The sequence below is a fragment of the Rhinolophus ferrumequinum genome, chromosome 14, assembly GCF_004115265.2.
Source record: "Rhinolophus ferrumequinum isolate MPI-CBG mRhiFer1 chromosome 14, mRhiFer1_v1.p, whole genome shotgun sequence".
NCBI lineage: Eukaryota > Metazoa > Chordata > Mammalia > Chiroptera > Rhinolophidae > Rhinolophus > Rhinolophus ferrumequinum.
This window is the reverse complement of record NC_046297.1, coordinates 6,566,168-6,581,141: the sequence shown is the minus strand read 5'-3', so window position 1 is coordinate 6,581,141 and position 14,974 is coordinate 6,566,168. Positions and strand designations below refer to the sequence as shown.

At 36.6% G+C, this 14,974-nt stretch overlaps 1 long non-coding RNA gene across 1 annotated transcript in view; it reads left to right on the top strand.

The window, feature by feature from the left end:
• Positions 1 to 11,986: 11,986 nt before the first annotated feature.
• LOC117034073 (uncharacterized) overlaps positions 11,987 to 14,974 on the top strand; it is a 50,290-nt gene continuing 47,302 nt past the window's right edge. Inside the window, exon 1 of the long non-coding RNA XR_004425006.1 lies at positions 11,987 to 12,068. This is a non-coding gene — a long non-coding RNA (uncharacterized LOC117034073). The remainder of the gene's footprint in view (positions 12,069 to 14,974) is intronic.

Sequence of the window (14,974 nt, the reverse complement as noted above, 5' to 3'; positions counted from 1 at the left end):
GCAGAAGGAACACTGCGGCTTTCGAGCAGCGAAGGAGCTAGTCCAGACTTACAGGAATTCATACACCTGAAGTCTGGAACAGTCAAACCAGCTTGAGGCATCTATCACCATGGCGGTGAGTGGGCTGCAGGGGCTGTCTGAACCCCAGATTCCTGGAGGGAGTACAATACTGGAGTGACTACATCACAGAACGGCTGACCCTGAGATCCGGTAACTAGAGGTTCAGAAAGCAAGGATCAAGAGGTTTGGTTCTCCCTGGGCACTTAGCTCCCACGGCGAACAGGCATTCATTAGACAGATAAGGCTCAAGTTGGAGAGATAGGTCTTAAGGATTAGCATGAGCCTATGTGAGGCCTTCTAAAGCGAAAGTGCAGGACACCTGGCAGAGTGGACAGGGCTCAGAGAAAGCACAGCTGGGGCCGACACAGAAGCTAGGGCCAGGGAGAAGTTTATTATAAATGCTCATGTCTCCAAGAAAAGCCAAATGGATTGGGTGAGATAGTGTCAAACACTCATCCTGGCTATTCCTAAATACATAATTTTGTGTGTTTTTGACTGATTTGAGTAATATTTCATTTCTAGTATCTCTAAAAACTTAGTAAGTGAATTTTAAAGATTATGTTTGGAGAAACTTCAGAGCTGGAAAAAAGGATTGTAGAGATAACATATTCTATCTGAAACCCACGAAAACCATTTACAAATGAGAAATGGGACACTCAGGGAGATTTCCTAACCGGCCTACAGTCGTGAGTGGTAATGAAAGATTTACTACGTCGCTGACTCCTAGCACAAGCTTAGTTTAACTATGCAGTATAGCTTCCTTCTGCGAACATAGCATTAATTTGCTAATTACAGTTTCTAATTTATTTCCATTTTTAAAAACATGAGCAGCACCAACTAACAGTGTGCTAAGTTAAGATTGCAGAAACACAGTTCTTTAAAAGAAAAAAACTTTATGTATATAAGTTATAGGCAGATCCTGTATGACTGACTATATAAAATGTATCTAATGCCATTATTTATGTATTACAAATATAGGGATATATATATATATATATATATATATATATATATATATATATATATGGCTTTATATGTAAAGAAATATGTGTAAGAATATATAAGCATACAAACATGTGTGTGTGTGTGTGTGTGTGTGTGTGTGTGTAGTGTTAACATATAGCTATTCCCTAAGGATGTAATTCATGGAGATATGCTTAGCTCCTATTTTTGTGGAGCTGCTCGTTATAACCCCATTCACTTCCTGGCTCACCAGCTCCAGTCCCATTGAGAAAGAGGGCACTTTAAAACCAAATTACCCTGGCAGTGACATCAAACAGCCAAGCTGCTTGGTGTAAACCTTTTGGGTCTAAGATCTCAGGATTTCTTTAATGTTCACAATGAAAATCTTGGTCCCTGCCTGCATTATGGGTGAATCCATTCACATTGTTAAAGAAATCTACTTTTGCTAAGAAATATTTGTACAGGTAGGTAGATGATAGACAGATAGATAGATAGACAGACTAGATAGATAGATGATACATAGATAGATAGATAGATAGATAGATAGATAGATAGATAGATAGATAGATCCAGATGATACATACATACATACATACATACATACATACATACATACATACATACATGAATAGACAGATAGAGATGGGTAAATCTTTTCCTAAGAACATGACAAAGGGGATGACTTTTGATACTTGATAGGAGGGAAGAACTGTCACAGAGGGAGCAGAATTTGCAATTTCTAACACTGATGAAGACATGGTGTCGGGTGATAACCCTCACCGCCCCAGCATGATGGTTGAGAAAATGGAAAGTCTACTCTCAACGCTGCCTTATCGGACAAAGAATATTTTAATTATTATCGTAGGAACAACTTGGAAAATATAAGACTGGAAAATTAAATTGTTTTCTCATATATGTCACCCAGGTATTGAGCCATTTATAAGTTTGTCCTAACTATGTAGCAATCTGTTTTTTGTTTGTTTGTTTATTTTTTAGCTATTAGCATGTAATTTTCTTAATTTTTATTTTTACTTTATGGTAGTAAGAACACTTAATATGAGACCTGCCCACTTAGCATGACATTCATTTGATGTATAAAATCATTGGTTAATTGCATAATTTTATTTATTTTTATATTTCAAATTGTTTTTGTTATATTCTTTTTTTTCTTAGGCTTTGGAACCATACAGTGCTTGGCATAAAATGTATAATGTAAGGCTGCATATGTGTTGAGTAAAAATATATATAATTACCAAAGTACATTACATAATGAATATGAAATCCAGCGAGTCAGAAATTAAGCAAGGTTTTGAACTCCTTTTCTTAGATATTGCTCTTTCCCCAGACCTTATCTATGACAAGCAATCTGGGGCAGGGACACAATAAAACCACTTTCCATGGTTTTTAATCCTACAACTTCACCACATTTCCTCATGTGAAAATCTAATAATATAAGAACCCAGGAATAGACTAAAGTAATCACTTGAGGAGACTTTCGGGGTGGGCTGTAATGAAACAGCCTCTTCCCTAGTCCTCCTCTTTATAACTCAAAAACCCGAACATAACGCAACAAGCAATCACAGGAAGACTGTGAATGATGGAAAGAAAATGACGCGCTGACTAAGGACGATGGGATTTAAGGAATGAAAAGAGAGCGATTTCCCTGGGTTGTCATTTTGCTTTCGATATAGGCAGGATGAGGCACTGGGGGCCTGCAACCTGGACCCACCAAAAAATGCAGACAAAGAGACCCAAGAAAAACCTGCTCCTTCTTGCCAAAGGAGAAGAAAAAGGGTAGCCTACTAGAATAGCCATCTTTTTGACAATACCTGCTCTATTCCCTCAAAATGCCAATGGAAAAGCTGTCTTCTCCCCACCCCTGGTGTCGGGGGGGTCAATTATATCAACAAATTTCCACCCTCCCCCCCTAGCAACCCCTGGCAGCATAGGCAGTATTCTGATTACCCCACCAGATAGTTCTTAGTTGAGCCAGAGAACTGAACTTTGATTCCATAAGGCAGCAACAAGGTGGAACAAAACAAGGCAAGTTGGAGCTATTAGGCAGCCTGCTCCCCACATCTCCTCCACTGTCAGGGAGGCCTGTAGAGCAATGAATCCCCCGCCCCGCACTGTCACCTTGAGGCAGTAGAGGGGCTGGAGGCAGTGTGAGTCGGCACTGCTTTTCTTGGCAATGTAATATGAGTGGGGGGTCAGCAGAGAGCTGAGCTCCTGTCCCATCCAGCAACAGCAAGGTGGTGCAGTGCCAAGCTCTGCCTTCATAGGTGTCCTGTCACTAGGGCCTTTGGTAACCTGGACAGCCGTCTCTACCCAGAGCAGCTTGCTACAGCGAAACAGGGTGACTGCCTGCTGAAAAAGAAGACGGAATAGGATCCAGGATCTCACCACATATCCCAGAAGTCTAGGACACAATCCAAAATCACACATCATTCCAAGAACCAGAACAATCAAAAGTTGAATGACAAAACAACAAACAAACAAACAAGCAAACAAAAAACAGATGCCCACACTGCTATAACTCAAATATTGGAATTATTTGATAAGAATGTGCAATTATTAATTTCCTTCAAGAAACAATTATAAACTCTTGTAATAAATGGGGGAAAAAGACAAATTCTCTGCAAAAAAATGGTGTTCATTTTTAAAAAAGAAACTATAAAACCTATAAAGATATAAAATAAATAAAGTCTTACTAGACTGGTTTAGTAGACTGAATATGATAGAGGAAAGAATCCTGAACTTAATGGTAGAACAACAGAAATTACCTAATCTGAATAGTAGAGCTTTGGTGACATGTAGACCAATTTCAAAACATCTAATATTCACGTTACTTCACTGATATGTGGGATATAAAACTGAAAGCAACAAAGGAACAAGACACACAAAGAAACAAAAACTGACAGACACAGATAATAGTTTAGTGGTTACCAGAGGGTAAGGGGGAGGGGTGTGGGAGATGAGGGTAAAGGGGGTCAAATATATGGTGATGGAAGAACTGGCTCTGGGTGGTGAACATACAATGTGATATAGAGATGATGTATTACAGAATTGTACACTTGAAAACTATGTAACTTTACTAACCATCGTCACCCCAATTAACTTTAATTAAAAAAAAAAAAATCTCAGGAGAGGATAAAAGAGCATAAGGTTAAAAAAGTACTCAAAGAAATAATAGCTGAAAACTCCCCAAATTTGGTTCAATGAAGAAACCATCAGATTCAAGAAGCTGAGCAAAACCCAAACAGAGCAAACCCAAAGAAATCCACACTGAAACACATCATAATCAAACTTCTGAAAACTAAAGACAAAGAATCTTCCATTTGAAAATAAGCACAAAATAACAATATATTTCCACCCTGTTAAAGGTAATTTTTAAATTGATTTATGATTTATTTTTAGAAAAATCTAACAAATCAGGTTGTTTTTTAAAAATCCACAGATGTCCCTTGCACTTGTTTTATTATTATTGAAAAAAACATATTAGGGAGACACTTAAACACAGGATTGCACAAGATATCTTTAAGAGATTTATAAGAGCATAAGGAGAAAGTCATGTTTCAGAACAAAGAAATTTTAAAATAAAGTAATTTTTATACATGGAGGTTCTATAATAATTTTCATAATTTCTTACATTTAAATAAACTTTTATGGTAAAATTTTTAATCAATAACTTTTTAATCAAATTCCTACCATTGAAAAATGTAGCAGGTGTATTTATTTATTTTTATTTTACAGCATCTGTATGAAATTAAACATTATGTCCCCATTTTACAGGTGAGGAAACTGAGACTCAGAGATGTTTAATAGTTTAAGTTTACACAGCTAATAATTAATACAGATTTGATTGAAACTCGGGTTGGCTTGGAAACTCTGCTTGGGTTCCAGTCCAATATGGTGATATGTTTACCTTTGTGATATATTACATTTTGACTTTATGTTGCAATAAAAAAACCATTAAACTGGCACAGAAATTCCAGTGAGAATTAGTATGTGACTGGCTCAAGATGCCAGTCACATACCCTGAATATAAATAACAAGAAACATTTTCTGAAAACACATGAAGAGTATCACTGTTGAACCTTTAAACAATCCTGCCTATAAGGGTTTCCATTTTGGTTTTAAAGAACTAGTATGTTCTTGGTGAAAAATTTGACCAATTGTCACGTTTGTCTTTCCAAATTAAAGTAGACATTTATTCTCATAAAACTTACTGTTTGTTCAAAAGAAAATATTATAGATTATAATTGCAATGACAATGATTCACTTAACCTACTCATTTTCAAATTTTGGAAACTATAAGTAATTGATTGATTGATTTTTTCATTGCATAAGATTCCAAATTGGTAAATTTATTAGTTTTGAAATACAGAGTCTCTCATGAATATTGTTCTCCAAATACAGGCATGCCTCATTTTATTGTGCTTCACTTTATTGTGCTTTGCAGATATTGCATTTGTTACAAATTGAAGGTTTGTGGCAACCCTGCATCGAAAAAGTTTATCAGTGCCTTTTTTTTCCAACAGTATTTGCTCACTCCATGTCTGTGACACGTTTTGGTAATTCTTGCATAATTTCAAATTTTCCATTACTATTACATTTATTATGGTGACCTGTGAGCAGTGATCTTTGATGGTACTATTGTGACTTGGGGCACCATGCACCACACACACATAAAACGGCACACTTAATCGATAAATGTTGTATGTGTTCTAAGTTTTCCATCGACCAGCCGCTCCCCCACCCCTCTCTGGACTCCCCTATTCCCTGAGACACAAACATTTTGAAATTAGGCCGATTAATAATCCTATCATGGCTTCTCAATGTTCAAGTGAAAGGAAGAACCACAGGTCTCTCACTTGAAATCAAAAGCTAGAAATGATTAGCTCAGTGAGGAAGGCATGTCGAAAGCCAAGATAGGTTTAAAGCTAGGCCTCTCGCACCAGTTAGCCAAGATGTGAAAGCAAAAGAAAGGTTCTTGAAGGAAATTGAAAGTGGTACTCCAGTGAACACATAAATGATAAGAAAGTGAAACAGCCTTACTACTGACACAGAGAGAGATTTAGTGGTTTGGATAGAAGGTCAAACCAGGCGCAGCATTCCCTTAAGCCAAAGCCTCATCCAGAGCAAGGCCCTGACCCTCTTCAATACTCTGAAGGCTGAGAGAGGTAAGGAAGGAAAGTTTGAAGCTAGCAGAGTTTAAGGAAAGATGCTATCTCTATAACATGAAAGGCGAGGTGAAGCAGCAAGTGCTGATGGAGAAGACGCAGCAAGTATCCAGAAGTTCTAGCTAAGATAACTCACAAAGAAGGTGGCTACACTGAACAACAGATTTTCACCATAGATCAAACAGCTTTTATTGGAAGAGGATGCCATCTAGGAATTTCCAGGACTAGCTAGAGAGGAGAAGTCAATCCCTGGCTTCAAAGATTCAGAGGACAGGTTGACTCTCTCGGTAGGGGCTCATGCAGCTGGTTACTTTAAGTTCAAGCCAATGCTCCTCTACCATCCTGAAAATCCCAGGGCCCTTAGGAATTATACTAAATCTCCTCTACCTGTGCTCTGTAAATGGAAACACAAAGTCTGGATGAGAGCACATCTGTTTACAACATGGTTCACTGACTGTTTTAAGCCCACTGTTGAGACCGACTGCTCAGAAGAAAAGATTCCTTTAAACCTATGACTGCTCATTGACAATGCACCTGGTCACCCAAGCGCTCTGATGGAGACGGACAATGAGATGAAAGTTGTTTTCATGCCTGTTAACATAACATCCTTTCTGCAGCCCAGGGATCAAGGAGTGATTCTGACTTTCAGGTCTTGTTATTTAAGACAGACATTTCATAAGGTTTTAGCTGTCATAGACAGTGATTCCTCTGATGGATTTGGGGAAAGTCAATTGAAAACCTTCTGGAAAGGATTCACCATTCTGGATGCCATTAAGAACATTCATGATTCATGGGAAGAGGTCAAAACAGCAACATTAACAGGGGTTTGGAAGAAGTTGATTCCAACCCTCAGGGATGACTTGAGGGGGGTCAAGATTTCAGTGAAGGAAGTCACTGCAAATGTGGTGGAGAACAGCAAGAGAACTAGAACTAGAAGTGGAGCCTGAAGATATAACTCTATTTCTGCAATCTCATGAGAAAAATTTAACGGATGAGGAGTTGCTTTTTATGGATGAGCAAACAAAGTGGTTCCTTGAGATGGACTCTACTTCTGATTCCATGTTGAAGACTGTTGAAATGACAATGGAGGATTTAGAATATTACATAAACTTAGTCGATAAAGCAACAGCAGGGATTGAGAGGACTGACTCAAATTTTGAAAGAAGTTCTACTGTGGATAAAATGCTATCAAGTAGAATCACACGCGTCAGAGAAATTATTCATGAAAGGATTAGTTCATCAATGCAGCAAACGTTTTTCTTGTACTCTTTTAACAAATTACCATGACCACCTTAGCCTTCAGCAACCACCACCCTGTCAGTCAGCAGCCATCAACATCAAGACAAGACCCTCCACCAGCAAAAAGATTATGACTCGCTGAAGACTCAGATGATGGTTCTCATTTTTAGCAATAAAGTCTTTTTAAATTAAGGTGTATACATTGATTTTTTTAGACATCATGCTATTGCTCACTTCATAGACTACAGTATAGTGTAAACATAACTTTTAGATGCAGTGGGAAACCAAAAAAAAAAAAATGTGTATGACTCGCTTTATTGTGATAGTCACTTTTTTGCATTGTTCTGGAACCAAACTCGCAATATCTACAATGTACATCTACAGAGGAATTAGGTGTGTATTTAACACATCTCTATCATTATTGCTGCTGAAAGCTTCAGTTCAGTTCACCATGCATTTGTGTGCACCTATTATATGCCAGTGCGGAGCTAGGGCACCGGGTGGAAAACAAATAGCATAGTCTGTTGTCTCACTAAAGAATGGCCTAATTTTAGTACATTGTATAGAGTAACCAGTACAGAAGACATTGTTTGAATCTCAACAATCAATAATGAGCCTCTAAGCTCCTAGTAATAGGACTGGCCATAAATACTAGTTTTCTGATTATATTACACATTATGTAGCAGTGGGTTCCCGCTGAGGCCCTTTCGTAAAATGCAATTTAGAGGAAATACCACTTTCCTCTGCACCTTGTAACCCTTGGTAGTCACTGCGTACAGTCTAGTTTCTCTTGACCTTAACTTCTAACCTTTAGTGTGTTGAGTTCCAGTCTAGCATCCCACTATTTCATCTTATAATCTTTGTGCTAACTGTTGAGTTCCTCTAATTCTACCTTAGGATACACACGGTTGACTGCTTACAGTGTAGTTCCCTCAATTCTTCAGATCTCTGAATTATTCTCGGATATTAAGCACGTTTCCATCTCCATGTATCTCCTGTCCTACAACCCACCCCAATAAGGTCAACCTAAACATAGATAGCAACTGGTATTATCTGAGTTCTAGTAACGATTGCATTTATGGTTCCAAGGAAATCCTCCACTATGCATGATGGCCTTCTTTCAATGCAAATGGGAAAATCCAGCCTCTTTATAAAAATGAGAGACTATTTACCATTGCTAAGCAAGGTAAATAAGTGGATGGCAAAGAGTTCAAATCACAAAACTTTAGAGATGACTTAGTTTAGATGCATGATTTGTACTGATTTGTGATTTATATTCAGTATTACACTATCATTATCATTGTTTAGATTATCCTGACTGTAATATAAACACTTTTTTTCATTTAAAAATCAGTTTATTAATCCAATAACGTATATCACAAAACTCAAATCTCTCAAGAAAAATAACAGCATGCTACAGTAGGAAGAGAGAAGGATTTGGAGTTTAGTTTCTTTATCTATAAAACAGAGTGATAATATTTTACAAGTTTAAAACAGGGACGAAATGAGAAAAACAGTCGTATGAAATACATTTGTAAAATGCAATGAAAGTTTTAACTTAAATAAGTATCCGCTAATTAATGCTAAAAATAAAAAATCTAATTAACTAAACATAATAGAATAATTCTCAGAGAAGAGAAATATCTCGATTATATAAAACAAGTACGTGGAAGTCCTGCTTTTAGACTTGTTGCAAATATATGATAGCTCCTTGATTCCCTAAGATGTCTAAACAGCATATGTGAAACAACCCTGGGCTGAGATAATTGGTTTCACTTTGATATTCCTGAGTTTCTACATTTACATTAGCTGTACTACCAGAGAGGCATGCTTGTTTATTTTTTTCTAAGTAGGTCTATAATAATGTTTAAAGAATATAATGAACAGAATAGATCTGGTATCACGAACATTAATTTCTCATTATAACCACGATCTTCAATGGAATGCAAACATCGATGTAAGTTTAAGAAAGAGGGTAGATCACAGAGGAAGAAAAGCTGAAACAGCTAATATACTTGACCAGTACAGGAGGGAGAAAGCTGTTTTTGCAACTGAAAAGCTACAAAAGGCCATGCAGTCCTTGCACGTGGATGGCATAGCTACCCAACAGACTCACAAAGTGGAACTTGCTCAGCTAGAATAACGGATAGCACAGCTTGAAAGCGACTTTCCAGCTGCCAGAAAACTTTGTAGTGAGAGCAGCTACACCCTGGAGATTGTGAGAAATGGGGAAACAGATATCTGTTCAAAAAACACGTTGCTATTGATAAGGAGAGGGAGCCTGAAACACATTACTTTGTTCATTTGTTTTCTGAATTATTGAGAAATATCTATTTTACCATAAATTTTGTGAATCTTATCTTTCTCTTGTTTGTCTCTAAATTCAATATAGACCTTAAGTGTTGGTTGTAGAAATGCCATCAAGTTTTATTTAGATAGAGATCAAAACGAAATAAAATGGTAGTATTTATTAACTTACGACTGGAGATGGCTTGGAGATAAATCTGCCCCAACTCTAAGTGTAAATCCTTCCATATTCACTTTGTATTTCAGAGGCAAAGCAAACGACACATTTTTCCTGGTGAGGAAAATGACACACGTCTGACAGGTGAAATTAACACCACCTTTCCTATTGAACTCACCAAGCGCTTACTGTAGAGAGAGCTAAGCTTCGGCCTCTGCTCGATGCTGGTGACACACAGATGGATAAATAGGGTAAAGTGTCTATGTACGTGGAGGGCATACCTGCTGGAAATTCAGAGTGGACCTCTGCAATGCACAGGCCCTTGCAATATGGTTCACTGAAAAGCACATTTACTTTACAAGGAATGTGATTTTTATTATTCATTAAAGGCAGTTTTTTGTTTGTTTGTTTGTTTTTGCTTTTTAGTGAAATAATAGAAGTCAATTATTTGAATTCTGATCAACATGTATGTGTACTCTACATCCCAGAATTTTCCCATTTCTAATTCTTTAAACATATATTCATGAAACACGAATAGAGAATTCTAGTACCTTAGACTTTTTAAACTCATGATTGTACAAAGTAGTGTTTTTCTGTTTGTTTGTTTTTTAATCTGGATGCTAATGGAGCCTGCTAAGAATTAGGGAATGAAAGAATTGGCCATGGAGAGTTCCAGAAGTTTTAAGTTTTCCATAAACAGACAAACAAAACAATATAACTCATGTTTTTAAGAATTTCTGAAGTGTTTCATTATCTTAAATTATTTAAAGACTGTTAGCAATAGTGATAGCAAGGCATACTTGAGTCTGGTTTTCAATTTAACAGTTCGTTAGGGAAAAGCCATTTAGAATTGAATGGACTTTAATCCATACCTTTTATTAATAATGACGGAAGTAATGGAATATTGAAATACATACCCAGAAGATATTACATGCCATTTACTAAGTTTTGTACACATGAGAAAATAGGTTAATATAAATAATTGTTGTGTTAAAATTATAGCCAAACAAGCAGGTTTTAAGCTGTCTAAAGTAATTCCACATTCTCAATGAATAATGTTTAACATTTGAACCAAAAACAGTTCGGCACGAATAATTAAAGGCTTACGTTAAATACATAGACAGTCATTTAAATTTAGATCTGCAATAACATTTACTATTATTCTCCAAGGCTTTGACTGCTTGACAGAAACAAAGTACTCTGGGATTAATTTCAAGAAATGGTGCCAACTGTGCCGCAATTTGCTGTAATTAAGACATAAAAGAACACTAAATATTCAGATTAAAAGAAGCATGATGGGCACGATAGAGCATCAAGGTGTGGCAGGGAGCCAATTAAAAAAAATTTAAAAAGCCAGGAATACCATATTGATGGATAGGAAAACAGCACCAGCAAAGTTTACTGAATTTTCTTTTAAAGAAGCACATTCATTTATCATGTTAGTCTTCAATTATATTTAATGTCTTTCCTCACTCAGATTTAAAGCGGAGACGTGGTATGTTAGAAAGATGATAAAATTGAGAAAGCAAGTGACAAACATTGTATTCTTATAAAGCTAATTAGCTTAAGTGGTATGGAGAAGTCATTAGGAGGATATCATAATTATCTTTATGGTGAAGGGATTTCCCTGTGTGTCACATTAGTGTAGTTTGCTTTAGAGCTAAATGAAAGAGCTATATAGGTGGTAACTCAAAGAGATTAAATGCACTTTTTGTATTCATTAAATTCCTCTTTATATTTTAAAGAGAAAGAATTCATTTTGATCCAACGAGTCTGCTTTTTAATTCCCTAGGAATTATGGGAAATATTTTCTTTAGCCTTTGAACCTTCGTGTATTGATTAAGACTGCGTTTAAGCTAATGGTGAATCCTCCTTCCGTCTTTTTTTTTTTTTTTTTTTTTTTTTTTTTTTTAAAGAAAGTCCCTTTAAGGTTTGATCCCAGAAGAGATGAGGACACTTGACCCAGTTGCTAATGAGGGGCTGTATCATCTCCAGTGTCCTATGGCTCAAAATAGCAGGATGCAATATAAAAAGTACATCATAAAAGCCACTATTGGAATGCTTTTTGTCTTCACAGGCAATACGCAAAAGATAGGACTTTCGAAGGAAGCCAGAAGCTGGTCTCCTGCAGGCACACGAAGCCATCAAAGTCAAAGTGGGTAAGGCGAAGCGGCTTGACAGTGTGGTCAAGAGACTGAGAGCAAACATCAGGGATACACGGTGAGGGAAGATTCTGGAAGAGCACTCATCACGAGAGCAGGGCTGCAGCAGCCAGGGGGGTCCTGCAGAATCTGCCTAGAACAGCCTTTGTGAGAGCAATGAGCACACCCTGAATTGTATACTTCATCAGAATGGAAATCTGTTGCAGCCTGACAAAAGAGAATTTCACATGATGGATAGATGATCGGAGGCTCAGAAAAGGAAGCGTGGGTCTTTTCAGGCTTTGAGGTAGATGCTGTGAAGAGTCAGCATCTTCCTGAGAACCATAAAAACAAAACTGAGTCGTTTCCACGCACAGAGATCTTTGCAGAAAATGTAATGTCTTTTGGATACAGACCGTGGATCTTAGCTCTTTCCCTGATGTTGCAAATCTTCATTTGGGGGTGGGGGGCGGGGGGGAAAGCTAAAAATAAAGGGCTTATTGTGCAGTGCTCTTAAACAGTTCAAATTGATACTCACTCTAGAATCTTACTATTCTACTTAAAAAAGAAGTAATTGAAGACATATCAAAGTATTTCACTGAGGCTAGTATTTACATAACTTAGCTAAGATAGAAATAAGGGAATTTATCCCATAGTATAAATAAATAAACAATATTGCTTATAATCTGTGCTGCATAATAGTCACGAGACATTGAATCTCCGTAATTGGAGTCCATATGTTTGTTAAGGTTGTTTTTAGTGTTTTTTTTCCATATAAATAAATAGTATGAAGGCATGAGCACGCTTATCATTATTATTACTTTTGAGCTATTGTTTGACTAAATTTAGTAGTGTAATACTTTTATGAAATAAAATATTAACGAAGCCATTGGGTCCATAAAAAACAACCCTCGTCGACCCCTTAATTTCTCCTCCCACTCTTTGCAACATTGCCAGATACGTGTTCCTGGATAAAAACCCCTAGAGGTCTCCTGCAAATTCTTTTTCAATACAACCAGATCATTGCAGATAATTGTATTACACAGTGTATCGATCCCAAATCGTTGTGCACCGGAAACATCTGAAAAAACATGATTATAGCTTTCTGTTTATTGTTCGTACATCATATAAGCAGGCTTTTGTGTGAATCACCTGTAAAAAAGGCAAGGTGGAAACATCAGAGAAATTACCTCTTTACAAGAATCTATTGATCACTTTAAATCAAAGAAGTATGTTTGACATAAGATTACCTGCCAGTTTGAACATTAGGTACACTATGTTATAGCCTAGGGCAGTTGTAAGTCTGACAAAGGGATTGTAAATAAAGCATGCAGCTCTGACTGCCTCTGGCTTGGGATCAACTCAGGCTCAAGTCCAAGATATAGGTAAACTCAAAATAATTTACCCCTTTTTAACCAGCATGCAATGAATTAGAGTAGACTCTTAGGAGAACGCTGACGCATAAATCTCTTAGTCATTTCGAAATGGCAAACTTCACAGAAAATTCACATCCCACAGAGTCGATAAAAGGTCTTTTGGGGTACGTGCTACAAGTTGACTCAAGTGGTCCTGAAGTCGGTCTATTGGTATGAGTACATTCTTCAAAACAGAAACTTCTTATATGCATAATTGTTTGTATGTGGCCTGATTGCTCCAAGTCCTAACTCTCTCCATTTCCCAGTCTGCAAATTTTCTTCACAACTCATTGAAAAAGTTTGGGCGTTGTTTTTTCATAAGAAAGGGGATAAAGCTTTATAAAGTGAGATATTACAAAAACTATTCACGCAACCATGTTAGCAATGCTAAAAACATATCACTCTCAAGAGATTGTTTTCATTTGGTTACATTTTCTTATTGGTCAAGGACAGGGCAGCCTGTCCATATTTTTTAAGCTTGAATTTTTCCTTTAATGTTGAAAGCAAACTTGTAGTAAATTCTTCCTTGGATTCTCCTCCCCCTCAGACTTCAACATGTGTTGAAATTATTAAACATTTAACTCATTTGTTCAGAGAGATTTCGATGTATTTGGAATTTAATAAAGATGAGCTCTGGGTGATGCATTCTTCCTTGTTAAATATTTAGCTGTTTGCATTAGCTCTGTGGTTTCCTGAGGCACAAACTTAAACTGTTAATATATAGCAGGTTTAAGCTATAAAAATTGTAGATGCCGTAATTTCTTCTGGGGCAAAACTGGTCATTTCCAACACTCGCGAGAAAACAAAGCTAACACGCATGCACACATTTATTAAAATATAAGCACCCAGTTGCTCAAAATCTATATATGAGAAACTGAGAATCGGATTTTCTTAGATCTAATTTATAAGGGAGATATCATTCAACTTCAAAGATGAGTGATAAATGCAGAATATTTATATAGAGTATCTTTTTTATGAGGTTGCCGGGAAAAGGTACCTCTGATGTAGGATTGTAATCTCTTGCTTTCCAACTTTATTGAAGCTTAATATAAACACCATTTTGGGGGACATAAAATGAGAATCATTAACAGGGAAGATACTCTTTTTATAAAAATATAGCCTTCTCCATTTCTATTTATATTGGTTTAGGGGTCCTAAAAGTATTATTTTCCCTTCATTTTGGGCTGCAAGATTAAAATTACTGATTTTCATAAAACATCATTATTTTGAATGCAAAGGGTTGTATATCCACTTAGATTTCAAATTACCTTGAAAATGCCCTATATAACATACTGTGTATAAATATATATCCAAACATGATTAAAAAATAAAATAAAAACCTGATAGCATTTACATTTGATGGTATGTATTTGAGGCAATAGCAGAAAAACCAGATAAGCCCTTTTATAAAGGGGAAATATTCGAACATAATGTACAGATATATATCTCTAGGAATACAGTCAACAAAGAACAAAGGAAAAATGTCTTTGTCTTAAATCACTTATTTTT